The sequence below is a fragment of the Sphaeramia orbicularis genome, chromosome 1 (assembly GCF_902148855.1).
Source record: "Sphaeramia orbicularis chromosome 1, fSphaOr1.1, whole genome shotgun sequence".
Taxonomy (NCBI): Eukaryota; Metazoa; Chordata; class Actinopteri; order Kurtiformes; family Apogonidae; genus Sphaeramia; species Sphaeramia orbicularis.
In genome coordinates, this window is record NC_043957.1 from 53,604,290 (window position 1) to 53,632,064 (window position 27,775).

Sequence of the window (27,775 nt, forward strand, 5' to 3'; positions counted from 1 at the left end):
TGCCATTTGTCCCTCCCCCCTCTGTGTGTACCCCTCTTCGTGCATGAATCATGTGTTCTCAGATGCTTGGAGCACTTGTAAAAGGATACAAAGCCACAGTCAGAGCTTGGCTATATTAGTTATATTAGGATGGAAATTTCACCAGCAGAGGTGATTTCTCACAGACTACAAGGGAAGCTCAGCTTCCCCTAAAATTACAAAAATTAAATGGTTAAATATGTACGGTTGTGTTGACATTTCATTGACTACAAATGTGCTAGAACATGTTCATCTCACAGACGAGTTTGTTCAGAATCAGCTTTATCACAGATCAACGGACTCGATGTTGTTCACTTCTCATACATTTCCGTTGCGCTGTTTTCTCATTCGATCTCTGCTCAGTGCATTTGTCCGTAGACGCTCAGCGTCCATGCACTTCAGTGGGACTGAGTGGAACAGTTTTTTTCATTGTCTCAAAACTGGACGGTAATTGGATAAATGCCATGATGTTGTCCCGCCCCCGGACGCTCGGCATCTCTCGGGGTGAATGGAGCTGTGGGCGGAGCTCAGCCGGGCTGGACGCTGAGCTTCCACATGCTGATTAGAGGATCAGTATAAAAGGCTGAATCCCGTTTGATTGACAGCTGTTTTGAGATCTACTCCTTCACTGACAGAGTTCAGTTTAATACTGTTGCACATTCTGCTGTGAAATCGAGAGAGAAACCACTACGAAATTACCTGTTCATCTCTTGCACTGTAAATACACAAATCACAAGGAACAGAGGGCTGAATTTATGTTTAAATAACTTGACAATTTTTTTAATGTAAGCCGACAATGAGCTTCCCCTCCCTGAAAGACGAGCGGCCGCCACTGCCGGCAAACTGTTTTGTCACTAACATAAATCACAGGGGAATGTAACGTCTGAAGAAAGGGGTTTGGACTTCTGAATTGAGTATTTTCAAAATGTAGCTTGCTCAAACCGTTTTCTCATAGCCCACCTTTAATTCAAACAGTCATATTTACAAACTTAAAACCACTGCAGAAAGGAAATGTTTACACAATAAAACCATGGTATATACAGTCACGGAAAAAAGTATTAGACCATCAAAAGTAATCAAAAACAATGGTTATGCAGTCAAGTACTAACTCCTGTGTGTATCATGTGACTAAAACAGACAGAAAAGAAAACATGGAATGCCTAAAAGCACTGTTTTTGTCAGTATAATGCCACAGCTATTGATGTAAGAACTGAAGTGATTTTGGTTATTATCAAGAAAAGATGGAAAATGGATAGATATCAGCTCTGAAATTAAACTGTTCTGAGCTATTTTTGTTGTTGTCATTATATTTGTCCAAACAAATGTACCTTTAGTTGTACCAGGCATTAAAATGAACAAGCGATTGAAGAAAGCAAGGGGTGGTCTAATACTTTTTTCCACGACTGTATAATAGATGGTTTGCGTGTACTGCAATGGTAAATGACTTTTAATCAGAAACAGTTAAGCTACTGTGAAGTGCAAAATGCAATAAGTTTAATATCGCAGAAAGAATCAGATATGACCATTTATACTTTGAAATAAATTACAAATTAAGCTGCTTCTAACACAAGCCTCCTTCAAAAAAAGATCTGGTACCTCCTACAGCTGAGGTAAATACAGGGTCCAGACACTGTTTGAGGAAATACAGTAGTCTAAGAATGACACAGAACTCGTCTGTCGCGACTTTCATTTCATATGTTTACAGAGTACCTCTCTCTGCATCAGTGAATTCACAACATCACCACACACACTGGATTTTAAAATTACAGCTTTTTGTGATTGTATAATTACAGAGGTAGATGCTGTAGTCTTGATTTGATTAATTACATAGCACTAGTTTTTACTTTTGGATAGAATAGAATAGAATAGAATAGAATAGAATAGAATAGAATAGAATAGAATAGAATAGAATAGAATAGATCTTTATTGTCACTGTCACAGGAACAATGAAAATCAGTTTCGCAGCTCAGTTCAATTTAGCAGCAAGACACTTAGTACAAAAGGGGACTATAAAAGAACAATAAAATAAAATATGAATATCACAGTGTTAAGAAAAGTAAACTGTGCAAGGGCTTCAGAATAAAATATTAATACACATGCTCAACACATGCTACATACATAAGCTCAGCACATGTTTTTTGGAGTTTTATACACACGAGGTTCTTCTAAATTCATGTGGAAACAAGTCAGTGGTTATCTACGCCCACAGCTGCAAGGTGGATTTAGACGTCATTGTAGAAACACTGGACAGATGGATTTGACCTCTTCCCGTGTGACTGTACTTGATCAGATAAGTGTGTTTGGATGCCTCTGCCTTTGGGTGCTTCCATTACTTTGTCTTCAGATAAACGCCTGCGACCATATCCTGCCTCAGTACACCAAGGTGAATGTGTAACCTATGACTAAGCTAAAGTCCTCCATCCAAGCTGATCTTATTAGCAGAGTTAAGTAGCACTGTTCTTTACCTCTTATTTCAGCAGTGTATATCAAAGGGATGAACTGATACTGATGGTTTACTCTTTAACCCTTAGGGGTCTGCGGTCACGGCTCTGTGACTGAATCACATGACATTTTCAACACGTCATAGCATCGGAAGTCAGTCACGTAGGCCACTGGGGATAATTACATTCGAAAGTGCAGACATGAAACATTCTCCCACTTTTTATTTGATGTTGACAGAGCAAACACAACTGGAGGTATGACATTTTGAAACCAGAGCAAACAAGCAATATAGCGTTATTACAGCAATATAAAGCAAGCCTTATATTTCTGACCATATCTTCGTCTCATATCTTTTCAAAACGGAAAAAACTGGCCGAATCTGTGGATTCTAATCCACAGACTGCATTAGCATTACAGGTAAGGGTGAGGATGACCCCCACCTGAACTGGATGCGGAAATCAGGAGGACCGGAGGTGGGGGAGTAGGGTTGAGAAAACTGGAGAAAACTCCGATGTAAAGATCTGCTTTTATGTCAAATATTATAGTATAGTTATAGTTATTATAGTATAGTTTTAATTTCATACAATTTTGATTTTATATACCTAATATTTGGAACCAATATTCACTTTTAAAGTCTTTGAAAAGGTTTGTTAAGCATCTTTGTGTTATTTATGCAATAAATTATATAAATTGTTCAAGTCGGATTTTATATTTTTTGTGTTTTTTGGCCTTTTGTGTTCATATAGTAGGTTAAAGTGAAAAAAATAATAAACAGATGAGAAAGATGAAGTTGTCCTGAAAAAAAAAGATACCAAACATGGGTATTATAAACATTTCTTTATACAGTATATAAAGGCAAAATCAAAAGTACACAAAAATGGCCAAAATAGGCTCAGACCCCTAAGGGTTAAAACCTGACGCGTCATCACTGACACGCCCTGCGTATATGCAGTTTGGATGGCTGTGTCGCTTTCACTGTTTGTGCAACTGGAAAAATTACAACGGTTTCTGAAACCTGATACATTGTGCTTCATAGGTTTTATTGAGTCGTTTCATCTTCATCATCATCACTCATTTATCCATATAGTTATGGTAGTGTTTATTATACAGGTCCATAGATGGCAGAGGTTTCTATTATTTGTACTAACTGTTGTAGTAGTAGTACATCCACTGTTAATACTTGTATTTGCAGTAGCAGTATTAACAGTCATGGACCTTTGTTCTGGTTTTCATTAATTATACTAACATCAGCTGATCTTCTTTTGACAGTTCTAGTTCAGTTTTCTGTGCATCAACTGCATCCATGTGTCTCCCCCTACTTCCCCCTTCTCCCCCTCTCCCCCAGTATCACTCTCTTTTTCTTTTCCTTTACTCTCTCTCTTTTACCCCAACTGGTCAAGGCAGACGTCTATCCTCCAGGAGTCTGGGTCTGCTCCAGGTTTCTGCTGTTAAAGGAAGTTTTTCCTTCCACTGTTACCAGTCACTAGTGTTTGCTCCTGGAGGATTCTGTTGGGTTTCTGTAAATTGGCTTAGAGTCTGGTTTCGACCGACTCGATATGCAAAGTGTCATGAGATGACTTTTATTATGATTTAGCACGATATAAATAAAATTTGATTTGATTATGGTAATTTCACTCATGCTTGTACCAGCGTCGGGAGAGTAAGATGTTTAAACAATATTATGACATGCAGTAAATTGTAAATGATTGCTAGACTTTGAAAGATCTGGAAAAAAAAGCACCGTGGAAAAATTGGTAAATGGACTCTGTCACTAACAGCATATTTTCAAACCTTTTAGTTTGTCAAAATAGAAAAAAAAAGTCCAGGTGGATCATTTTAGGCTTAGGGTTTAAAGGTTTAATATAACAATTTGACACCTTTATATGTGTTATTTCAAATTTGATACCATCACTCTGCAAAGGCATTACTGTTGGCCCTTTCCGCACTTGTAAGTCAAAATCCAGAGAATATTTCAACTTTACAATTTTGCAATTTAGCAGTTTTGTCCCACCATCTTTCAGCCTTCCTCAGAGATGACATGAATAAATATTTACATTTAGATTCTACTTTTTTTTCTCTTCAGTTTTCTTCCCCAATGGGAAATTGTGCACATTGCTGTAAAAAGAGTCACACACATGCAGCGTGAGAATATCTATCAACCAGATAGATTTCTTGCTTATCCAGACGATGATCCAAAATTGAGGTCAAATTTTCTTTTTTTTTTTTTTTTGTACGCCATATTTGATGGGTGTTTTTACAATAGCAACAATAGATTTGGTATTTAGACTCTTTGTTCATTATTTTGTCCTACAAGTTGCAGCTTTAGCTACAGTACTATTCTGGAGCAACAGACTACTGCAGTCAGTACTTCTTTTTCCTTTGTTTTGACATGTGTTTGGTTTGATAACTGTCAACACATAGTGCAATTATTCAGTGTGGTGGATGTTGTCTAAGGGGTGTATACTGTTTATTATTTAAAGCTGCTTGTGTTCCTCATGTTTGCATTTCAGTTTGCTGGTAAACTCGATCAGAAAATGCCAGGTTTGGAATTTTAGGATGTTTGAATCCTCCTTTGACATCTACGACAGAAAAAAGCGTCTGCATGTAGGTTAGTGCAGAGACATAAATACAGCTCTGGAAAAAATTCAGAGACAGCTGCAATTTCCTCTGAAATCAGCATGTCTGCATGTATGACAGCCATTCCATTCCTGTGTCTGTTGAATTCCAACACAAGCACGCCTTATTCTACTGAACAAACACCTGGTCCATGTCTTATTTAAGAAGGAGAGGTAAAACCCACTACTAAAAAGACAGTACTTAAACACTCTGCTGAGTTACCATGAAGCATTTGTTGTCATTATTTGTTCATGGAAAAATGGATGTCACATTACCTTAAGAGAGTTTTCTTTTACTTCTTCAAGTTTTTTCTTTTTACATTTATCGGCACCCGATGGGTATAGTCGTTTGGAAATGGTGAAACAACTGACAACTATTTGACTAATTGCTTCATCCTGGGTTGCCAGGTTTACATTGCAATCACTGTTTTCACTGATAGGCGTTGCCAGATCATCAACAAATCAAATGACATGATACATAAGTTTGGGGCCCCCTGGTGGCTGCGGGGCCATAGGCAGTCATTTAGTTCGCTTAAGGCGGCCATACACTGTGCGATTTTAGAGATGATTTCTCACTCGTGCGACTCTTTCTGGAATCAGGCCAGATGTGCCTCTAATCGTGTGTTGTGCTTCGTGCAGTGTACATGAGATAAGGAGAAGCGATTAGCACCTCATGACCAGCAATCGTGTGTTCGCAAGGAAAACGGAGCTGTTTGAAATCCTGCTCGCTCCTTGTGAGGGTATCGCACTGTCAAAGCAGTGCCACGAGCCCATGGGCCTTAAATTCTCACACTGTGCATGCACGAACACAGAAGCGCACAGTAGCGTACAAGCTAACAGTAGCTGGCTATTGGCCTAGTGCAGTTTAGCTTTTGCAGTTTACCTCTAGTTCCTGCTGTAGGACTGACAGCCCATACTGTCCACGTCTGGACAACCAATTCCTGCACCAAACACATCGTCGTCTTTTCTTCTTCTTTGATTCCCCGCAGATAATGGCACATATTGCCAAAGCAGCTCGCTGGTTTTCGTTTAGCACTACCATTTTGTGACTCATGCCAATACACAATCGTCTATGCACTTTTATAGATTCCTTGGTATTTTAACGTTGTATTTCCGGATACAACACTCGAACGTGTAGTGCGTCCTCTGGTGTATGGTCCTACAGTGTGAGCAGACAGGTCGCATACGAGCATCGGTCCGTTCAGTGTGAGAACATGAATCGTGAGCCTGACTTTACGATTGAGTCGCACGGTTTGAGATGGAGCTGTGTGCAACGATCGAAATAATCACACAGTGTATGGATGCCTTTATAGGGCGGGCCAGCTCTGTGTATGACAGTCATTCCATTCCTGTGTCTGTTAAATTCCAACACAAGCACACGTTATTCTCTTTAATAAACACCTGATCCATTTCTTATTGAAGAAGGAGAAGTAAAAACCACTACTGTGGCCATCACTATCTTCTTACAATTGTAACGATCTGAGTACGGTGACTGAACCCAAATGCAAGACCCGGAAGCAGACTTAAAAGTTTACAGTGTTTATTAAACACAGGTTTAACAGACAAGTCTTGGATAGTGATTGTATACAGATTCTTGAGGTCACAGAGTTCAGGGTTCTTCACGGGGTTTGTGAAGTAGACCAGAGACGGACCCTCACAGCCCGGACCGGAAAAACATGTCGGGTATCTGACTAGGGAAAAGCAGAGGGATGTCAGTAAACAGACCAGGTCATGCACGGAAAGGCAGACGGACAGGCAACAGTACATGTGGAACAGACTAGCTCACGTACCAGTAAAACAGGCAAAAGGTCGAACACACGTTGAGGCAACAGCAGCTGAGGCACAGACAGGGGTCGGGCAAAAGACAGAGGTCTTGAAAAACAATCCGGGTCAAAAACAGGCAGACAGACAAAACAGGATCCAAAAACGCTGGTAAGTAACACACAAGGTGATACGAACTGGCACAGGACAGGGGAAGACACAGGGCTTAAATACACAAGAGGTATGAAGACAATGAGACACAGGTGGAACAAATCAGGGCGGGGACAGGTAATCACACACAGGTGGAGATGATAAGGGAAAGGAAGCAAAGACAACAGACATGACACATGAGGAGAACTTAACAAAATAAAACAGGAAGTGACAGACAAAACACACAAGACAGACAAAAGCAGACTAATGTCTGGTGGCAGATGTGACAACAATAGGCAAAAACAGTGCTATTAGTACTGCAAAAGTAACTGGAATCCAGAAATAACTTTTGAAAACTTCTGGACTTCTACTCTGACAATGTTCCCAAACTCTGAGGACTGGTTCTTCTATCACACAGGTGTCAAACATGCGGCCTGGGGGCCAAATCCGGCCCACCAAAGGGTCCAATCCGGCCCGCGGGAAGAATTTGTGAAATGCAAAAATTACACTGAAGATATTAACAATTAGTGGTGTCAAAATCATTTTAATTCAGGTTCCACATATGGACACATACAGTCCAATTAGATTTCAAGTGGGTCAGAACCAGTGAAATATTATCATAATAACCTATAAATAATGACAACCCCAAATTTTCTCTTTGTTTTTTTAGTGTAAAAAAGTAAAATGATGTGAAAATGTTTACATTACCAAACTATACTTTTACAAAAAATGGGATTAACCTGAACAAATATGAACAAATGGAAATGTCTTAAGAACAGTAAATGCAATTTTACCAATATTCTGCCTGTTACTAAATGTTTTGTGGGATTGTAATGCACATGTGTAAATGATAAACTGATAGACTGTGGTAGAATATTGTTTAAATTGCACTTGTTTTTCTTAAATAATTTAAGTTTTTCATATTATTCAGATTTTTAAGGAAATTTTGTAGATGTAAACCTGATCATTATATAATTTTACTTTTTTCACTGTTGTTATTTTAATGGTCCGGCCCACTTGAGATCATATTGGGGTGAATGTGGCCCCTGAACTAAAATGAGTTTGACACGCCTGTTCTATCAGGACAATGCTCCTGGCCTCAGCTAGGTCCATAAAGGTGTGGATGACGGACCACCAGATGAAGACCCTGTCATGGCCAGTCCAATCTCCAGGCCTGAACCCACTTTGAAAACTTCTGGAGGAAGATGGATAGTCACAAGCCATGGAACATTGTTGAGTTTCTGGAATTTCTCTGCCAGGAGCTGCATAAAGTCACTCAACAGCAATGGAGGAGAGCCAAGGCACGTGAAAGCTGTCATTGAAAATCAGGGTTATTCCACCAAATATTGATGGCTGAACTTTATCCACGTTAAAATATTGTTATTGTGTTGTTTGGAAATTAATATGAACTGGGTTTTTTTTTGCATTATTTGAGGTCTGAAAACACTGCATCTTCTTGTTATTTTGACCATGTGTCATGTCCTGTAAATACATGCTCTCAATAATAATATTTTTCAGGGGGAATTTGGGAGAAATGTTGTCGGTAGTTTAGAAAATAAAACAAAAATGGTCATTTTACTCAAACACCTATAAATGGTAAAATCAGAGAAAGTGATCATTTTGCATTGGTCTCTTATTTTTTTCCAGAGCTGTATGTAGACATGAACTGCATTACCCATGCACATGTAAATCAAGCTGCATACAACTGCCTTAAAAATACACATATTTGCATCTGACTTTAGTTCAAGTAACACAAACACACAAAAGGAATGATCTGTGCCATTAAGATGCTGGTCATGGTTTGCTCTGCTAAAATATGCCAAGGTCAGTCCAATCAGTCAAAGAAAAGGGTCAGAGAGGGAGGGACAACTGAGGAAACTCTCAATGACAATCTTCGAATTCCCAACATTGGCTTACAAAATCTCAGCAGCTGTAATGCTTAGTGCGGTGGTTGTTCCTTTGCACAGTAATTCAACTAAACCACAGATTACTGTGGATCACAAAGAGAAGGACTGATCAGTGATTCTCACAGGCAGAATCCTCCTGTCCATATGCATGAGCTGGAAATTAATATTTTGGCTGTATTTTTTCTAAAACAAAATGTAAAGCAGCTAGAGTCGACACTTCTTATGAATGGTTTGTATAAATTTGTAGGTTCTGACTGATCTTATTTTCACAATGGAACGGATAATAGCACTAATGCATAATGTATGGTGTCATTAAGAGAAACCAAGGGAGCTAAAGCAAAAACACATCAACACTGACAACCATGGAGAAAAAGAATAATGTATAAAGAAAGAAAACAGAGCCTGGGGAAAGGCACAGGACAGCACAGCAGGCTGCTGACCTTCAAAACAACACAACAGTCACCATCCTGTCAACACTGTTGATCGTGTGTGTGTGTTTGTGTACATGTGTGCAAAGTCGCCCTTTAAGCTCACTGTCATCTGTCTGTCCAGCTTGTCACCGGTGCTGCGGGGTGGCTGCAAACATCCAGGCAGTATCTGAAAACATCACATGGGATCAGTACACACATAAATCATCAGCAAAAGTCTCTCCGGACTAAGCAAAATCTTACACACCAAGGACAACTGTGTAAGATGTAGTTAGTTTTAGGAGGATGTAACAGCAGAATTAGATCCATAAAGCCATAAATATGTTTTCATCAGTGTGTAATTACATGCAAATGAGAAGTCAGGTCTTTAGGGGGACAGGGTGTGCCACAGGTCTTTAGTTGCTCTGAACCATAGACTGTATACAATGATGGACCCTGTGGCAGCCCTCCAGGACGGATGCCAAAACATCGCAATCTCCCCCTGGTGGCTGGCAGCAGTAGGGATCATAAATCCTACAGCCTGTTATTCAATGAGAGATTTGCCAAACTAAAAACTCAAAATACACATCCAATACATTTTCCCAAAGGTATTTTTTTTCTTTGGGTAGGATTTCATGAGTGATTTGTTTTCAAATTACCATAATTATTTTATTAGTTTGTTTTTTGTGTACCTATATATCAAATCTTGAATCAGTCATATGTGAACACAAAACAATCAGATGGGCAGATTGACAACAAACCCACATCTTCATGTGAAGGTTATGTACACAGTTTTGGTTGCTTCTGTCACATAAGTAACATGATGCTGGATTTGAGGCTTTATTTTTATACACAGTAAGTAAACATCCTCATCATGGTCAACTCCATTTTACAGCCTGTACTCAGAACAGACTCTCCGTTCCTTTTTTCCATTTAATAGCATGTGGCATCCAACGTTAAGGTACATGAGCGCCGCCTCCTCTGTCTGAATGTAGACCAGAGTCATTATCCTCTGAACTACAAAGCTGAATGTCACTAAATATGACACACTTTAGCTGAAGTTAAAATAGAGGAAAAGGTAACAGACATTTTTAGATGCTCTGCAATTTCACATTCATTGAGGTGATTGGGTTTTTCATGAGAGAGTTCTAGTTTTTCAAAAGATCACAGCACAGCAGGAACAAACTGAGCTCTATTGGAAAAATCCATCTGCTAATGGGACTATACAGAACTACAACACATGTCAAACGCTGTTGTGGGCTTGAACATCCCTCAACTTGTTCACAAGCTTTCAAGAATCTATGGAAACACACATAATAGACTGGGGAGGAGGAGCATGTAACCATGGCGCCCAACCTCCAGCAGCCTCCAAAGTGTATAATTATTATGCAACATGTATCAACACTTATGGAAATAAGACACAACAGAGCAGCAGGGCCAAGGGGCCATGCCACTAACATGGATAAACATGACAAAAAATGACAAAAAAGAACTCCAGACTGAACGAATGTTTTTTTTCTTCTGTTAAAAATAAGGATTCAAAAGACCCCCCCTATCAGAACAAAGCGGCATAAATTGTTTTGGGTTGCCCATACAAAACTAATATACCCACAATGCACAACAGTTTGGCATGGTTAACTGTAAAACCTAAAATATTTTTTATAACATTGTAGCAACAAAAACTCCAGAAATTATTTTTAGAAAACTGTCATTTTTTGCTGATCAACATAATTATTGTACAAGGCAAACCAGTGAAACACAGTGTCAGTTACAGCGGACTGTTTTTTATCAGGCCATGGTTGAATGGAATGGATTGCCAGGGTTTCTGTTGTTGGAAAATAATAGAAAATGTTTTCAAAAGAAATTAAAACTTTTCTCGTTTACACAATGGACATGAAATGGAAAGAGTATTGATGTCTTATGATTTGTATCAGACACTTATTGTTTGGTGAATGAGCATAAATGTATAGCACTTATTATGTTTGTTTATTTTTACCTCATTGGGTGGTTGTATATGTCCCGTTTGTGTGTGTGTGGGCACAAATGGTGTAAAATTAATGTAAATAATTAAAATTGTAATGTGAGATAGAGGAGACCCAGGAAGAATAGCAACTGATGTTTCAGTTGCTAATGGGGATCTTAATAAATGAAATGAAATGACTTGACCTGGGCAACAAATATAATGTCAAATCCTTTGAACATACCTGATGGTATTGTAAAATGTCTTTAACGTGTTCAATGTTCAGCAGAGCTCACAGTCATGGGTAGAAAATAGACGCTGACAGCAGGAAAACAGAAAGTAAACATATGCTGACACACACTCTGATTTTCTCATGAGGACACTCTTACTTGACCTCAACCAGGATGAACACATCTTCTAGAAATTGCATTTATACACAGCTGAACTGCAACAGAAAATGATGTCTTGACATAACAACTGCCTTGATTATGTCTGAGGAATGTTTTTCTGACTTAAATACTTGTGTTTATGTTCCTGAAGAGACACGATAGCCATTAAAAAAAACAGTTATAATGCTGATTATGAAACACTGAATAATGTGTTGGACAATGAATGAAATAAATTGTCAGTTTTTTGCAACGTGGCGGATGTGTCAGTGGTAATCCTCATTTATAATGACACCCACAGTCAACCTAATCCCCAAAATAAAATACTGCCATCTTGCAAATCACATTTTTTTGAACAAACTATTCTGTATATTTCATATCAACACTTCAGATAGATGTTTCACCATAATAGTGTTTTAATTGCCCTTGGTGCTTTTTGACACTATGACAGTATTGTTGAAATCTATTCTGGTTAGGTTTACGTCCTGGGAAAGATGCAAGGCATCATTTTCACACATGGATTAACCTCCATAAAGTCCAGACTCTAATTTGGGATGTGATGAAGACTTGATGCAGCGGTTCGATTTGCCATCATCAATTATCAAAAATCAATGCAACTATGGATGGAAAAAATATTATGAATCTTATTGTGACACAACATAAGCATTATGTGGCAAAAAAGATGTGACAGTGAATGTCTCCTGGAATCAAAACCAAAGGTGGTGCAGTCAAATAGTGCATGTCTGACTTTTTTTTTTTTTGCTGGGCAGTGTAGTATATCACTAGCTGCAGAGATTTCAATCATGGTATCATAGTGAAACAGGTTTGAGCATTTAAAATTATGAGTAGTCCTGACATGAAAGACTCTACTCTCTAACAGAGGCCACAGTCCTCAGCCAATTAACCATCAGCTAATTAAGATCATCAGGCCGCAGTGCTCTAGCGTCAATAAACATGATTGTGTAAGACATGGTTATTGGTTGTGAGCTCACTTAAATCTATCAGTGTTAGTTTAGACAGGTAACTCCTCACAAACAAGGCTTGAGAAGAGCATGTCGAGGACCTGCCTCCGTGCCTGAGCTGCACAGGCAGCTCATCAGTGCGTTTTCATCCCTTTATTTATAGCTCGTCATACTATCCCTGTCCTTTTTACCCTGAAGCCAGAGCCTCCACACCGTGAGTTCACCGATTCCCTGGGCAGAAGATGAGCCTCTATGCACACACACCTGACAGGCCTCGTGTGTGGACAGATGCATCTCAATAAGTTAGAATATCATGAGTTCTATATGTTTTGTCAGTTAAAGGTCGGGTGCGAGATGTTTTCCTGGAACATTTTTTACTGTGTTGCTTAAAATCCTCTTCACACCCCGATTACAACCAATTAATTAAATGCCCTACACACAAAAATAAGAAAATTTTAGTCACCTGTGGAATGGACAGGACTGAAAAAACCACATCCGACCATTTTAAGCACCCAATCGAAATGATTGAATGGTGATATGTCTGTCAAACTCAACTGCCATTTGTCCCTCCCCCCCCTGCGCGTACTCCTCTTCGTGCATGAATCGTGCGTTCTCAGAGGCTTGGAGCACTTGTTCAGGAAATGAAGCCAGAGCCAGAGCTTGGCTATATTAACTATATTAGGATGGAAAGTTCACCGGCAAACTGTTTTGTGACCAGTGTTGGGCAAATTACTTTTGAAAAGTGATTAGTTATAGTTACTAGTTACTTTCCAAAAAAAGTAATTGAGTTAGTAATGAAATTACTCCTTCACAAATGTAATTAGTTACCAGGGAAAGTAATTATTGTGTTACTTTTTTGAAAAACCTTCAAATATGTAAATGTAAACTGATTTTTGAGCATGTTTCACGGGCCAGTTGCATAGAGTAGAACAGCAGACAGGTACTGAATACCATGACTTTAGTGAGGCTGGGGTCCACCAGGGCTTTTCCACCACATAAATGCAGATCTGCATTTATAGGAAGAAGATGCTCCTCCAGTTAATCCCACATGTCGACTTTTTTCAGTCGCTCCTACAGCGGTAAATGTCTTCAGTCCAGTCAGTTGGACTCACTGATAACTCCTCCCCTAAATTAGCTGTGCACGTAGCTGCGTTCAAGTGAATGGGGTGTGCTGGGACAACTCAAACTCGGACATGTCATGAGTCGTTCAGGCAAAGGCAGTGTGGACTCATGGGCCACACAGGTGAAGCATGAAGGCAGTGTGGGCAATTTGAATATAAGAATGGCTCGTAAACGAACGTCTGGTAACAAATCAGATCTTATCGTTCACTGTTAAGAGCAGTTCAAAAGATTTGACTCATCTGCAAACATCACATCTCTCATGCCTGGCTGAGCGAGCCAGAACAGATAACTAGATAGCTGTTAGATATCAGTGCATAGTAACATGCCACATTTCACTGGCGCTAACGGTAACGGCGTTGTAAAGTTTCAAATAGTAATTTATTAGATTACCCGTTACTGGAAAACAATAACGGGTAATGTAATAAATTACTAGTACTTACTAGTAATAACTAGTAACGTCGCTATTTTTAACGCTGTTATTCCCAACACTGTTTGTCACTAACATACATCACTCGGAAATGTAACATTAGCCAGAAAGGTAAATAGTCCAGTAAATAGTAAATAAGCATGGCGTGTGCCAGTACTCTGGAGGCGTGGCTTCGGGGGATGTCTGAAGAAAGGGGTTTGGACTTTTGAATTGAGTATTTTCAAAATGTAGCTTGCTCGAACTGTTTTTCTAAGCTCTCATACCCCACCTTTAATTTAGAAAATGCATGTATTTTGGGATTGGAGGATGTTATGCCACAGAAGACCTGTTCAATATGTTCACAGAGTGTCGTTTCAAAGCATATTTATGGAGAGCTGACTGGAAAGGGGTGGCCACAACTTAGAAGAATGTCAAATACAGCTGATTCAAGAATTTGGTGGACCTTCACAAAGAGTGGACTGAGGCTGAGGTCAGAGCATCAAGAGTCACCGGGCACAGACGAGCCCTACAAATGTCAAATCCACAGTATCAAGGCACTTCTGGACCAGAGATAAATTTAGAGGAGTCTAAAGAGAGGAACTAAAGAGAAAAAGACCTGGAGCACGAGTGGACCGACACAGAATCCCAGTAGCTTCATGTGCAGTGTCAAATTTCCACAGTCACTGATGATTTGGGGTGTCATCCATCTGCTGGTGCACATCTGATGTAGTTTATCAAGTCCCAAGTCAACGCATTCATCTAGAGATTATAGAGGACCTTCATGTGTCTGTCCAAACTGATCTCAACAAATGGCATTGTATGCCACGCCAGTTCTAATGGCCTTTGGCGTGCTATATGTACGCATTTTTGATCTGTTGCGTGTTATTCAGCGCCATTTGAACACCTGTCAATTTACAGCAAGAGCTCCGGTTCACATAACCCTAACCCAGAGTTTTTCAACCTTGGGGTCACCTGAAATTTCTTGTAATTGATACAAAATTTTAAAAAAATTATTAATAAATATTTTATTTAATGATTCAATAGATATTTCATTATAATTAAAACACCACACCCTTTTCCTAATAAAAATCAAGTTCAAATAAAATACAGAATATAATATCTGAGAGGGCATATCTTGGTTGACCCGATCATGTGACCGTGTGCGTTACTACACTTCAACCTACCTGGACACAGTCGCAGTCAGAAAACCAGACCCAGCAGAGAATGGGAAGATTTCTTCACCCGTCTGGCCCCGCTAAGACATCTCCAAGAGAAAAGTGTCTCTGTTTTGAAGGTCTGGAGTTGATAATACCTAGAAACTGGACCACATCACACCGGTCCTCAAATCACTACACTGGCTTCCTGTGAGTCAAAGGACAGAGTTCAAAATCTTACTCCTGGTCTACAAAGCACTGAATGGCCTTGGACCCAAATACATCCTAGACTTGTTAGTTCCCTATAAAGCATCCAGACCCCTGAGGTCATCAGGGACAGGTTTACTGTGTGTTCCCAAAATCAGAACCAAACAAAATGAAGCAGCGTTCAGTTCTTCTGCTCCTCAGCTGTGGAACAAACTTCCTGAATACCTGAGGTCTGCTCAAACTGTCAGCTCATTTAAATCAGGCCTGAAAACATTATTGTTTACTGCAGTGTTCTCTTAAACTCTTAAATAATGTCTTTTAAATTAACTTTAAAATCACATTTTATTGCTGATGATTTTAATGTCTATTTTAATGTTATTATATTTTAACTTTCTTTCACCTTAAATGTATTTTTATGCCTCTCCTGTGATGCTTTTATGTTTTATGTAAAACACTTTGAATTGTCCTGTACAGGAAATGTGCCATAAAAATAAACTTGCCTTGTCTTTGGGGTGGCCATGGCTCAGTTGGTAGAGCGGGTCGTCCAATAACCGAAGGGTTGGCGGTTTGAATCCCGCTCTGTCCTAGTCAGTCCGTTTCGTCCTTGGGCAAGACACTTCACCCTCCTTGCCTCCAGTGCCACCCACACTGGTGTATGAATGTTTGGTGGTGGTCAGAGGGGCCGTAGGCGCAAAATGGCAGCCACGCTTCTGTCAGTCTGCCCCAGGGCAGCTGTGGCTACAGATGTAGTTTACCACCACCAGAGGGAGAATGTGAGAGTGAATGAATAATGGGTCAATAATGTAAAGTGCTTTGGGTGTCTAGAAAGGCGCTATATAAATCCAATCCATTATTATTATTATTATTGTCTTGCCAGAAATTTGTGATGTTAAAATGGGGTCACGAGCCAAAAAACGCTGGGAACCACTGCCCTAACCCCTAACCCTAACCCTCAGTGCGTGGTCTTTTACGCATCAATTCAAGTTGGACAGTCGTCTAATAACGGTGTGAACATACATGCGAAAAGCTTTTAATGCGTACAGATAACACGCTAGTTAAAAGTGGCGTGCATATTTATGCGAGTTGGTCTGTCTGATGAAAATCTTTATGAAGATGCTGCTTTTTTTCCATCAGGACTTGGCACCTGCACACACTGACAAAACTCCTCACAACTGCTTTGTTGACCACGGTGTTACTGTGATTGATTGACAAGCCAACACACCCGACCTGAACTCCACAAAGAATCTATTTGGTACTGTCAAGAGGAAAATGGGAGATATCACACTGAATAATACAGAGGAGCTGAAGGCCACTATTGGAGCAACCTGGGCTACATAGCACCTCAGCAGTGACACAGGCTGATCAACTCCACACCATGTTGCACGGATGTAGTAATTTCTGCAAAAGGAGAACCCGACCAAATACTGAGTGCATACATGAACATACTTTTCAGAATTTTGTGTCACAGCCCAACTGATAGACTGAGACAAACAGTAGAGACGGATGAGGGGGGAACGAGTTCAAATAATCTTTTTTTAACCCAAACAGAGAAAACTCAAATTAGCACAGGCATCAGTATATCAGTCATGTAAGGCATGCAGGGCACGCATGGCTGGGTATATGTGTGTTTGGGATGTTACCTGTGACACCAGAGCTTTGAAGCATGTATCAAAAAACATTAACCACTTTTCCGTAAAGATGTAACGATATGATAAATATAATATATCACAGTTATTGTGGCCAAAATTATCACGGTTATTATGGTATTATTGAAATGTACTCAAAATTTTCAAAAAGTACTTATACACACATTGAAATAATTTTACAAAGTTATATTTTGAAAAAAATAAATAAATAAAATAACATGCATAATGTACTTTCTGTTGGCAGAAATATTAACCCTTTCATGCACAGTGGTCACTACAGTGGACAGCTGTTCTACAACTGTTCTCTTGTATATTCATGGGTTTGGTTTTACTTCCATATGAGCTGACACAGTGGATGCTCATGCACCATCCCATAATACACTGACATTCAGGCCGTTACAGTAACTTTGCTGCTCTTGATAAACCTGATCTGCACTGACATGTTTGGGTGGAAATCAAATGCTTGTTATTGTTATCAGACTGTAATTAACAGTTGTTTTTTTTTTTTTTTTTTTTTTTTTTTACACAAAAAGTTGTTGGTTTTTCTGTATATTATCTCCATGAAATGAGTAATGACTAGTATTAGATTAAGTTAAAATGTGAGAACACATCAGATTAGCAGCATGAAAAATGTTTTTACTTAATAGTTTTCTCAGTAAATACGTCCATTTGCTTAAAAAATTAAATGCATGGTGTCCTGCCGAGTGGACATGTTTGCAACTCCATGAAAAATAGATTCATTAAAATTTTTCAATTGCATTGTTTTCTTAATACCTCGAGGAATAAAAACACTCAGGAAAAAATCTTGATTAAGGCTTTAATAATTCATGCATGAAAGGGTTAAAATATTAACATGCAAACATCAAACATAAAAAATCTGCATTAAAGATGGAACCTCATGGACATAAGAGTAGGGCTGCACCAGGGGTGGGAATTGACATGTGTATGTGTAGATAGATAGATAGATAGATAGATAGATAGATAGATAGATAGATAGACAGACAGACAGACAGACAGACAGACAGACAGACAGAGAGACAGACAGACAGACAGACAGACAGATAGATAGATAGATAGATAGATAGATAGATAGATAGATAGATAGATAGATAGATAGATAGATAGATAGATAGATAGATAGATAGATAGATAGATAGATAGATAGATAGATAGATAGATAGATAGGTGTGTCAAATGAAGCTTCGGACATCATGGGTCACATGATCAGCAGAAAACGAATCAAGCTTCGAGTAGTGAACCTTTTTCAATACAGTTGTGTTGAAAAGGATCATTGCTTCAGACAGCTTCACTTTGCCATCACTAATGTGTGTGCCGCTGTGGAAAGAAAATAAAGACCAAGGGCTGCTGCCGATCATTGGTGCTGCAGCGTTCAGGTGAAAAGAGCGACCAAAGCCACAGCTGGAGATGGACAAATGACCAGGGCAGAGCAGACGGACAGAACAGCCACATCACACCGTTTATATAGACGAGCATACACCTGACACAGGTGGCACTAATCTGCACCGCCTGAGACACCTACCGACCAGAGGATGAAGGGTCGTCACGTTTAACTTTTCTGTATTATAAATCTGATGAAATATTCTAATATTCTGAAGTTATGGATTTTTGATTGTAATGAGTTGTAAGCCATAATCATCAAAATTAAAACTAAAAATGTTGAAACATTTCACTTCATATATAATGAATCTGAAAATGAAAATATCTGAAAGTTTCACAGTTTAACCCTATAACACCAAATGTATCATATTTGATACATGAGTTTTGACCAAGGTTCTAATAGTTTTGGATTTTTCATGATAGTTTAGTTTTATTTAGTTTTGACTTTTTTTTTTCTCTAATTCAGTTAGTTTTAATTCATTTTTAGAGCAGGTTTGCTAGTTTTTATTAGTTTTTGTTATTTTCTAAATGCTCAGTTTTAGTTTAGTTTTCATTTTTTACATCTTTTCTCTTCTTCTCCGTCATATTCAAATAAATCCCAGACAGGACTCTGCTGCTTTCTCCCAACTTTAGTCTCCATGTTTCCAGGTAGAGTGGGGTCCAGAAGACGACTGGAAACCACAAGTGAACAAGTGACGGACCCTTAAATATCATATGGTGCCAGCAGCTAAAATTGCTTGAGGGAAATAAATCGATTTCATATCAATCCCACATTGACAAAGATGAAAATGAAAGGAATTTTGTCCATAATTTTAATACGTTTTAGTTAGTTTTGTAAACACACAATACAGTTTCAGTTAGTTATCGTTTTTTTCTTTCAGTTATAGTTTTTATTTATTTCAGTTAACGAAAATGTTTTTACAATTCTAGTTTTCGTCATTTTGTTAGTTTTCGTTAACGAAAACCTTGGTTTTGACACCCTCTACATCATCAGTGGGATATTTTTTTCTTGAAAAACCTGATGTATACAATTAGATACATGCAATACATAGATAATCCATCGGGGGGGAGGAATTCATTCACCAGAGGCCTTTCCAGTGACACTACAAGATTAAATTAATGAGGAAGGAAGCAGAACTTTGGCAATTTTGAAAAGGGATTACAAATTTGTTAAACATGTTTGTGTTATATTATGTTTTTGTTTCTTCAAAAATAATAATATTTGAGCATTGAGACCCGATGTATCAAATATGATACAAAATTGAAACTCATGAAGGCCTGATTCACGCAGTCTCCTCTTAACAGTTGTTGTAGAGATGTGTCTGCTGCTAGAGCTCTGTGTGGTATTCATCTGGTCTCTAATCTGAGCTGCTGTTAATTTGCGATTTCTGAGGCTGGTGACTCAGATGAACTTATCTTCAGCATCAGAGGTGACTCTTGGTCTTCCTTTCCTGGGGCGGTCCTCATGTGAGCCAGTTTCGTTGGAGCGCTTGATGGTTTTTGCGACTGCACTTGGGGACACATTCAAAGTTTTTGAAATTTTCTAGACTGACTGACCTTCATTTCTTAAAGTAATGATGGCCACTCGTTTGTCTTTACTTAGCTGATTGGTTCTCGCCATAATATGCATTCTAACAGTTGTCCAATAGGGCTGTCAGCTGTGCATCAACCTGACTTCTGCACAACACAACTGATGGTCCCAACCCCATCAATAAGGCAAGAAATTCCACTAAGTAACCCTGACAAGGCACAGCTATGAAGTGAAAACCATTTCAGGTGACTAGCTCTGGAAGCTCATCAAGAGAATGCCAAGGGTGTGCAAGGCAGTCATCAGAGCTAAGGGTGGCTACTTTGAAGAAACTAGAATATAAGAGATGTTTTCAGTTATTTCACACTTTTTTGTTAAGTACATAATTCCACATGTGTTCATTCATAGTTTTGATGCCTTCAGTGAGAATCTACAATGTAAATAGTCATGAAAATAAAGAAAATGCGAAGAATGAGAAGGTGTGTCCAAACTTTTGACCTGTACTGTACATTATGAAAAGGTTTACATCTGCAAACTATCTTTTCAAAAGATGTGAATAACATGTACAAACTGAAAAAATAAGTGTAATTTTAACAATATTCTGCCTCAGTTTATCATTTTCACATGTACATTATAACTTACAGATCACAGTGGATCTACAGACACACAAAACATTTAGCAACAGACAGAATCTTGTTAAAATTGTACCTACTTTCTTTAAGACATTTCAGGTCATTCATATTTGTTCAGGTTATTCACATTTTTTGTGAAATTATGCTTTGTTTTAGAGTAAATACATGAAAATATTTACATTTACAAAGGAAAAAGTTTAGAGTTGTCATTATTTACAGGGTGGGGAAGCAAAATTTACAATATTTTGAGGCAAGGATTGAAAGACAGTGTATGACCAATTAGTTTATTGAAAGTCATGAGAATTTATTTGCCACAAGAAAATTTACATAATAGAAAATGTTTTGATTCTATGTGTCCTCCTTCTTTCTCAATAACTGCCTTCACACGCTTCCTGAAACTTGCGCAAGTGTTCCTCAAATATTCGGGTGACAACTTCTCCCATTCTTCTTTAATAGTGTCTTCCAGACTTTCTCGTAATAGTTTTGCTCATAGTCATTCTCTTCTTTCCATTATAAACAGTCTTTATGGACACTCCAACTATTTTTGAAATCTCCTTTGGTGTGACGAGTGCATTCAGCAAATCACACACTCTTTGACGTTTGCTTTCCTGATTACTCATATGGGCAAAAGTTTCTGAAAAGGTATGGATAATAGTGTTAGGTATGATTATGACATCAATATATGTTTGGTTTCAAAACAATTGACGTAGTGCCTGCTGAGAAAAAACAACTAAATGTTCATTGTAAATTTTGCTTCCCCACCCTGTATATGTTATTATGATAGTATTTTGCTGAATCCTGCCCACTTGGATTGAATTGGTCTGAATGTGGAACCTGAACTAAAAGAATTGTTAATATCTTCATCTCAAGGGCCGGACTGGACCCTTTGGCAGGCTGGGTTTGGCCCCCGGGCCGCATGTTTGACACCTGTGAACTAGACTATAGCACGCTTCAGTGTACAAACCGTGTTAAGATTACGCTCACATACAAAGATTGAGATGGTAAAGTATAGGAGGGTTTACCTTTATTACCTTTATTGAAATCTGTTCTTTGCATTGAACCTATCCTAATACATCAGCAGCAGTGGGCTGCTACTAAACGACACCCAGGGAAAAACATCAGATCCAAACCAGTACCTTGGTCAAGGACACCGGTAGGAGAATTAGCCTAGCATACATGTCTTTCGCAGCAGGGGAAACCAGACTACACCTCTGGGACATGGAAAGCACAAGCAAACTCCACCCCAAAAGGCCCTGCTCCAACCACTGAGTGTTGCCCAATCGATCTGTGGTTCACAGAAATGTACCAGCGGTGACTTCTGAGCACAGACAGAGGAGTTAACCAAAGGCATCGAGTGTTTTCTGTGACAATTCTCATACACAAAAGAGCTTTACAATCCTATCTCCATGTAACAAAAAAAAAAGAAACTGTGGTTGTTGTCTCACACTGGGTTCTCGGGGTCGTATAATTGAGTCCGATGTGTGTGTACGGTGTATGTGTGTGAGGCATATTATCAAACTGTCAATGTCAGAAACTCCCTGTGGTGTTTAAAGACCAAGAAGGGCTGACAGAGGTCTGCCCACTCCTCATCTTGTCCTTCACTTTGCTTCCTCCTCCCTCTGGTTCCTCCCTCCACCTCTCTCCCCCTCTTTAATGTAATCATTCACCGGTGAACTCAGGAAACCCAGACACTTATTGGTTTGCAAGGACAAAGGAAGTCCATGTGCCCACTCAATATGACATGCACAGAGACGAGTAGGGCGACCAAAAGGATATGCTATCTCTGCACGGCCGACACCACAGCCACCTGCTGCTGCTCCTGGATGAAAGACTGATCGAATTTTCCTCTAATTAACTTTCAGCTGACATACTCAACCCCTCAGCCTATAAACAGGGAGGGAGGGATTTTTTTTTTGCCTCCATGCCTCTTCATTTTCTTTCAATTGTCTCTGTGTTCCCTGCTCTATTAAGTTACAGGTGACTCAGTGTTTTCACTTAGTAGTTGTTGGAAGAAAGAAGTAACATCAGGCGTCAGATAGACATGCTGTAATTGGATGTTTGGTCCTTTTACAGTTGGAAAAAATATGGAGAAAGTGACAAAGAAAACATGAAGCATCCAAATAGCTAGAAGATAATGACTGTGGGAATATGGACGTATGGACATCCTTTCATGCATGAATTGTGAGAACCTTAGTTAAGATTTTTTCCTTCAGTGTTTTATTCCTCCTTAGGCATGAAAAAAACAATGCGATCGAGTTTTTTTTTCTATGGAGTTACAAAAATATCCATGCATTTAATTTTTGAAGTAAAGAAACATGTGTTTAAAACCCAATATCAGAAAGTGATATGAAAACAATGAAATAAAAACATTTTTAATGCTGCTAATCTGATGTCTTCTCACATTTTAACATATTCTAATGCTAGTAATTACTCACTTCATGGAGATAATATGCAAAAAAAAAGCCTTCTTGTCTAATGAATAACAATTGATTTACACTTTAACATGTTAGTGCAGATCAGGTTTATCAAGAACAGCAAAGTTACAGTAATGGTCTGAATATCAGAGTATGGGATGGTGCTTAAGTGTCCACTGTGTTGGCTGATATGGAACTAAAACATCAAAACCCATTCCTATACAAAAGAACAGCTGGAGAAGAACTGTCCACTGTAGTGACCTATGCATGAAAGGGTTAATGCCGTGTTTCTTCTACATGGCACCGGCTTGACTTGACTCAACTTGACTCAACCTTTTTGCGTTTCTATTACGAAAAAGGACGTGGAATCTAGTACCCGGTACTAGTTTTTTTTTTGGTTCCAAGACTGGGGAACAGATACTAAAGCGTGACGTGTAAACACTGCAGACCACTGATTGGTCAGAGAGTTGTCTCTGTCACCCGCCGTTTTACAAAAAACAGATGCAGAAGTTGACCTTAAATATAGTGGTAGGTTAATCCACATGATGACAGCCCGAAAAACTACACCATAGTCAATCAAGGAGATTCAGTCTTTGGTGGTTGATGTAAAAATTCAGCATGAGCTTGACAAGACAACACGGAACGAGCGAGTTTATCAGCAACTCTCTGAACAGACGACACAGAAGTAACGTGTCGCATCGCTATGACGACCAGGTACTGTAAAGTCAAGTAGTGTCCTGTAAGCCCGGAATTTGTATTTATTAAAATGCTTTAATTACAATGCACTTAAATGATTTAAGTTTTATGATGTTACTGTAAAATGTTAAGTATATTCTACTAATTTGTAGACATAGTTGAAAGTACGAAAAAGTTTAAGTTGAATGGAATTAAATCACTAAGTTTTAGTCATGACCACACCTTTTTATCTTCGCACTGCATTGTGGGTATTGGGCATGTTGTTGAAAATGTGTTATTTTTCTGTGCAGGGGTTCAGCAGGGTTGTGGTATTAGTGTTAATTTGGATTTAATGTGTGTATGGCAGTGTTTATTGGCCTTTTTGTGTTTGTTTTTGTATTTTTGTAGAGCTGCACCATGAGTCAGAGCCAGAGGAAGAACAATGGCTTTACTGTTCATCTAAGACTGTTATTGTACAATGGAAATCTTAACATCTTGTCAAGTTAAAAGCACTTTCTGTACTGGCAAATGACACTGAGCTAACTTTCATTCATATTACAATATATTAAATTGAATAATGTCATAACTATTTTGGTCAGGAATAGGATTTTGAGTTTGATTATCTTAAAAAAAGTTGTTTAATCAATGATAAATTAATCTGGCTGCAATTGAGGAAATTAGTCAGTGTAACCTAAAATGCTGAGTTGAATGGTTGGATAGTGGGGTTGATTTTACAACAGATTTAAAGTACAAATAACTTGTCTTTTAGTGTTTTCTGCTTAATAGTTTAAGTTCAATACTTTTAGCATTAAAGTTGCACCTATTTAAACCAATTGATTAGTCAATCATTACTCAAATCACTTAAGTGCAATCACTTGCCTCAGATTTTTTGAGTAAACTCTACTTATCCGGGCTTACAGTGTAATTAATGGAAATGGTCTCCAGGAATAGTACCTGGTACCCGAGGTGAGTCGAGCCAAGTCTAGTCGAGCCAGTTCCATGTGGTGGAAACGTGGCATAAGTCTATGATAGACAGCTATGAAGTAATAGTACTGTCTCTACAGATGGGTGAGATTGGATTATGTCCCTGAATACAATAGATATTTTAAACAACAGTTACTTAAACCTTAAAAAAAGATCATGGTGGTCTTTTAATATACAGTTTATGTATAAATTCATTGGCAGGAAACATGACCTGAATATATCTGTATACCGGAACACATCAGGATGCATCCATTTGGCTGCAGGACAAAGGTGACAGCAGCACCAGCAGTCACCTCTGTCTTCTTCAGGGTTTCTGCAGGTATCAGCAAATCTAATTTAATGCCCTTTTTAATGCCACTTTAAACAAATTTAATGCGTGTCCAACTACAGATACAGTTTTATATCTAGTTTTATGACAGTTTAACTTGGACAGGCTTTAACCAGGTTCTGAACAGTTCCTCCTCCAATCACTTCTGCTAAAACTTGCATTTTCCCATTTTTTCAACATGTGCTAATATTCCCTCCGCTCTTTCGCCACCGCATGAGCACACTCACAGCGCATTGCATTCCAAGTATCTGGTGTTGTGACTTTGTGCATTGGCCATAAACAATAGACAATTAAAGGGTTCCGCCTGTCAATCATCACACTATACTTCCAATCAAAATTATTAAATGTTTATATAATCAAAATAAATCGTGAACAACAATGCTTTTTTTTTTTGCCATCAAGTGCATTTAATTTTTTAATGCCTCCAGACGTTGAATTTAATACTTTTAATGCCTTCATTTTCAAAAAATCTATTTAATGACTTTTAATGCTTTTTAATGACCCACAGAAACACTGCTCTTAGAATCCTATAAATATATGTAAGAGGATGAACTCTGTCCTAACAAACTGCAATTTTCAATCTATCGCAGTGAATTATGAAATGCGAGGAAACCCCCAAAAAAAAGACATATAAAAGGTGACATAATGAGAGATTTATGGCCTGGCAGCGTGGTGTCAAGTATGACCAGACTGATGCTGTATTGAAAAAGCTACATCGTCTTTGAGTGTGAATGCAGCAGATTCTGTGAGCTATTCACTCTGAATATGATTTATCAGTTAAAGGTCCAGTGCATAACATTTACAGGCATCTAACTGCAGAAATGGAATATAATATTCATTAGGTCTTCATTAGAGGAAAATTGCACTACTGTAGTCAGGTTGTTAACCCTAGGCCAGTAATGGAGGTAAGTCTGGCACCTTCCCCATATTGTTCTGGAAAAGGAGCAAAAGCTCTATCAAATTCTTTCCACAAAGAAGCACACTGTGGTTTTAAGATGATTAAATCGCTACAAAAGAAAATGGCAAACAAAGACCTGCTTGTAATTGCAGCTGAGAAGTTCTTGTTGTTTCACATAGTGAGGGTGACTTTCAAAACAGTAACATGCAGGTAGCTGAAGCAAACACAGGTCAGGGAAGCAGGACGTTTCACTGGAGTTATTTCCTGTTATGAGTGTCATGTGGGTTTTCCCATTGTCCCTTTAGGAAATTAGATGAAGATGATGTCCCATTCATGGGAGAAGAGAATGAGGTTTACAACGTTACCCAAGTAAATATTGGGCCCATTTTTCACAAGCCTCATATCCTCTGGACATTATTTAAAATGACATTTCTCAGACACAGATCAGGAGAAAATGGACTAGACGGTCTTTCTCTGTCTCAGCGACAAACTCTTGTAAATCTTGTCTGAATGGAAAAATTGAGAAGGAAAACGAGTGAATGATAATTACGATAAAATATTACTTACCCATAAAAATAGGTTAATGAATGTGATTTATGCAGGGCTTTTTAATCTACTTTTATCCATCCACTCCGCCTTCTCAACGGCCACTTGAGCAGTGAACTGTTGCGTATCATTGGTGAAGTGTCCACTGCATTGCCTTTCTACATAGAGGATCTTTGGTGGAAGGGCATTAGGAGAAGGTCAGCCCAGCCACAGTGCTACAGAAATACTTCCTCTTATTCTGACCAGACAAATACTCCGGTCACCCCAAATTCCTCCTCCTCGACTCTCAATTTTTTAGTGGATTTCATCCAGTATTATAGTGCATTACTGTCACCTCATATTTAGCGTGGACCAATCTAGAAACTGAAACTGGACTCATTTTTCTGAACCTTGAACATTTATATCATTTAGGAGCAATCTATTTTGAGTAAGACCAAGACCAGGGTCCAAAGGAAACCCCAAAATGGGATTTAATTAAAAATGGATTCAAGGCTGACAGTAATGAATATTCCAAAGGGATCCATCTGCATATTAGATTGAAACAGAGAATTATGAGCTTAACAAGACAGGCTTCCTCCTGAGCTGATGTCCTTAAAAAGCTGCAAATGGGTTTTGTGGTTTAAAATAACTATTGATTGGCAATTCAAATGAAGATTTAACCATATCTGAGGATAACATTATACCCTGTAAATTCAAAGGTGGAGTAGGAGATGTTTTCTTGGAGCATCTTTTACTATATTGCTTAAAATCCCCTTCACACCCTAATTACAACCAATTAATTAAATGTTATAACACAAAAATAAAAAACGTAGTCACCTTTGGAATGGACAGGACTGAAATAACATCATTCAATCATTTTAACCGGCCCATTGAAATGATTGAACGGTGATATGTCTATCAAACTCAACTGCCATTTGTCCCTCCCCCCTCTCCATATACCCCTCTTTTGTTGCGTTTCCACTACGTGGAACCAGCTTGACTCGGCTCGGCTCGGTATTCCTGGAGAGCGTTTCCATTACAAGATACTACTGACTTTACAGTATCTGGTTGTCATAGTGATGCAGCACGTTACCTCTGTGTCGTCTGTTCAGAGAGTTGCTGATAAACTCGCTCGTTGCGTGTTGTCTCGTCTGAATTTTTACGTCGGCCACCTAAGACTGAATCTCCTGGACCGACCATGGTGTAGTTTTGGGCTGTTATCATGTGGATTAATGAACCGCTATATTTAC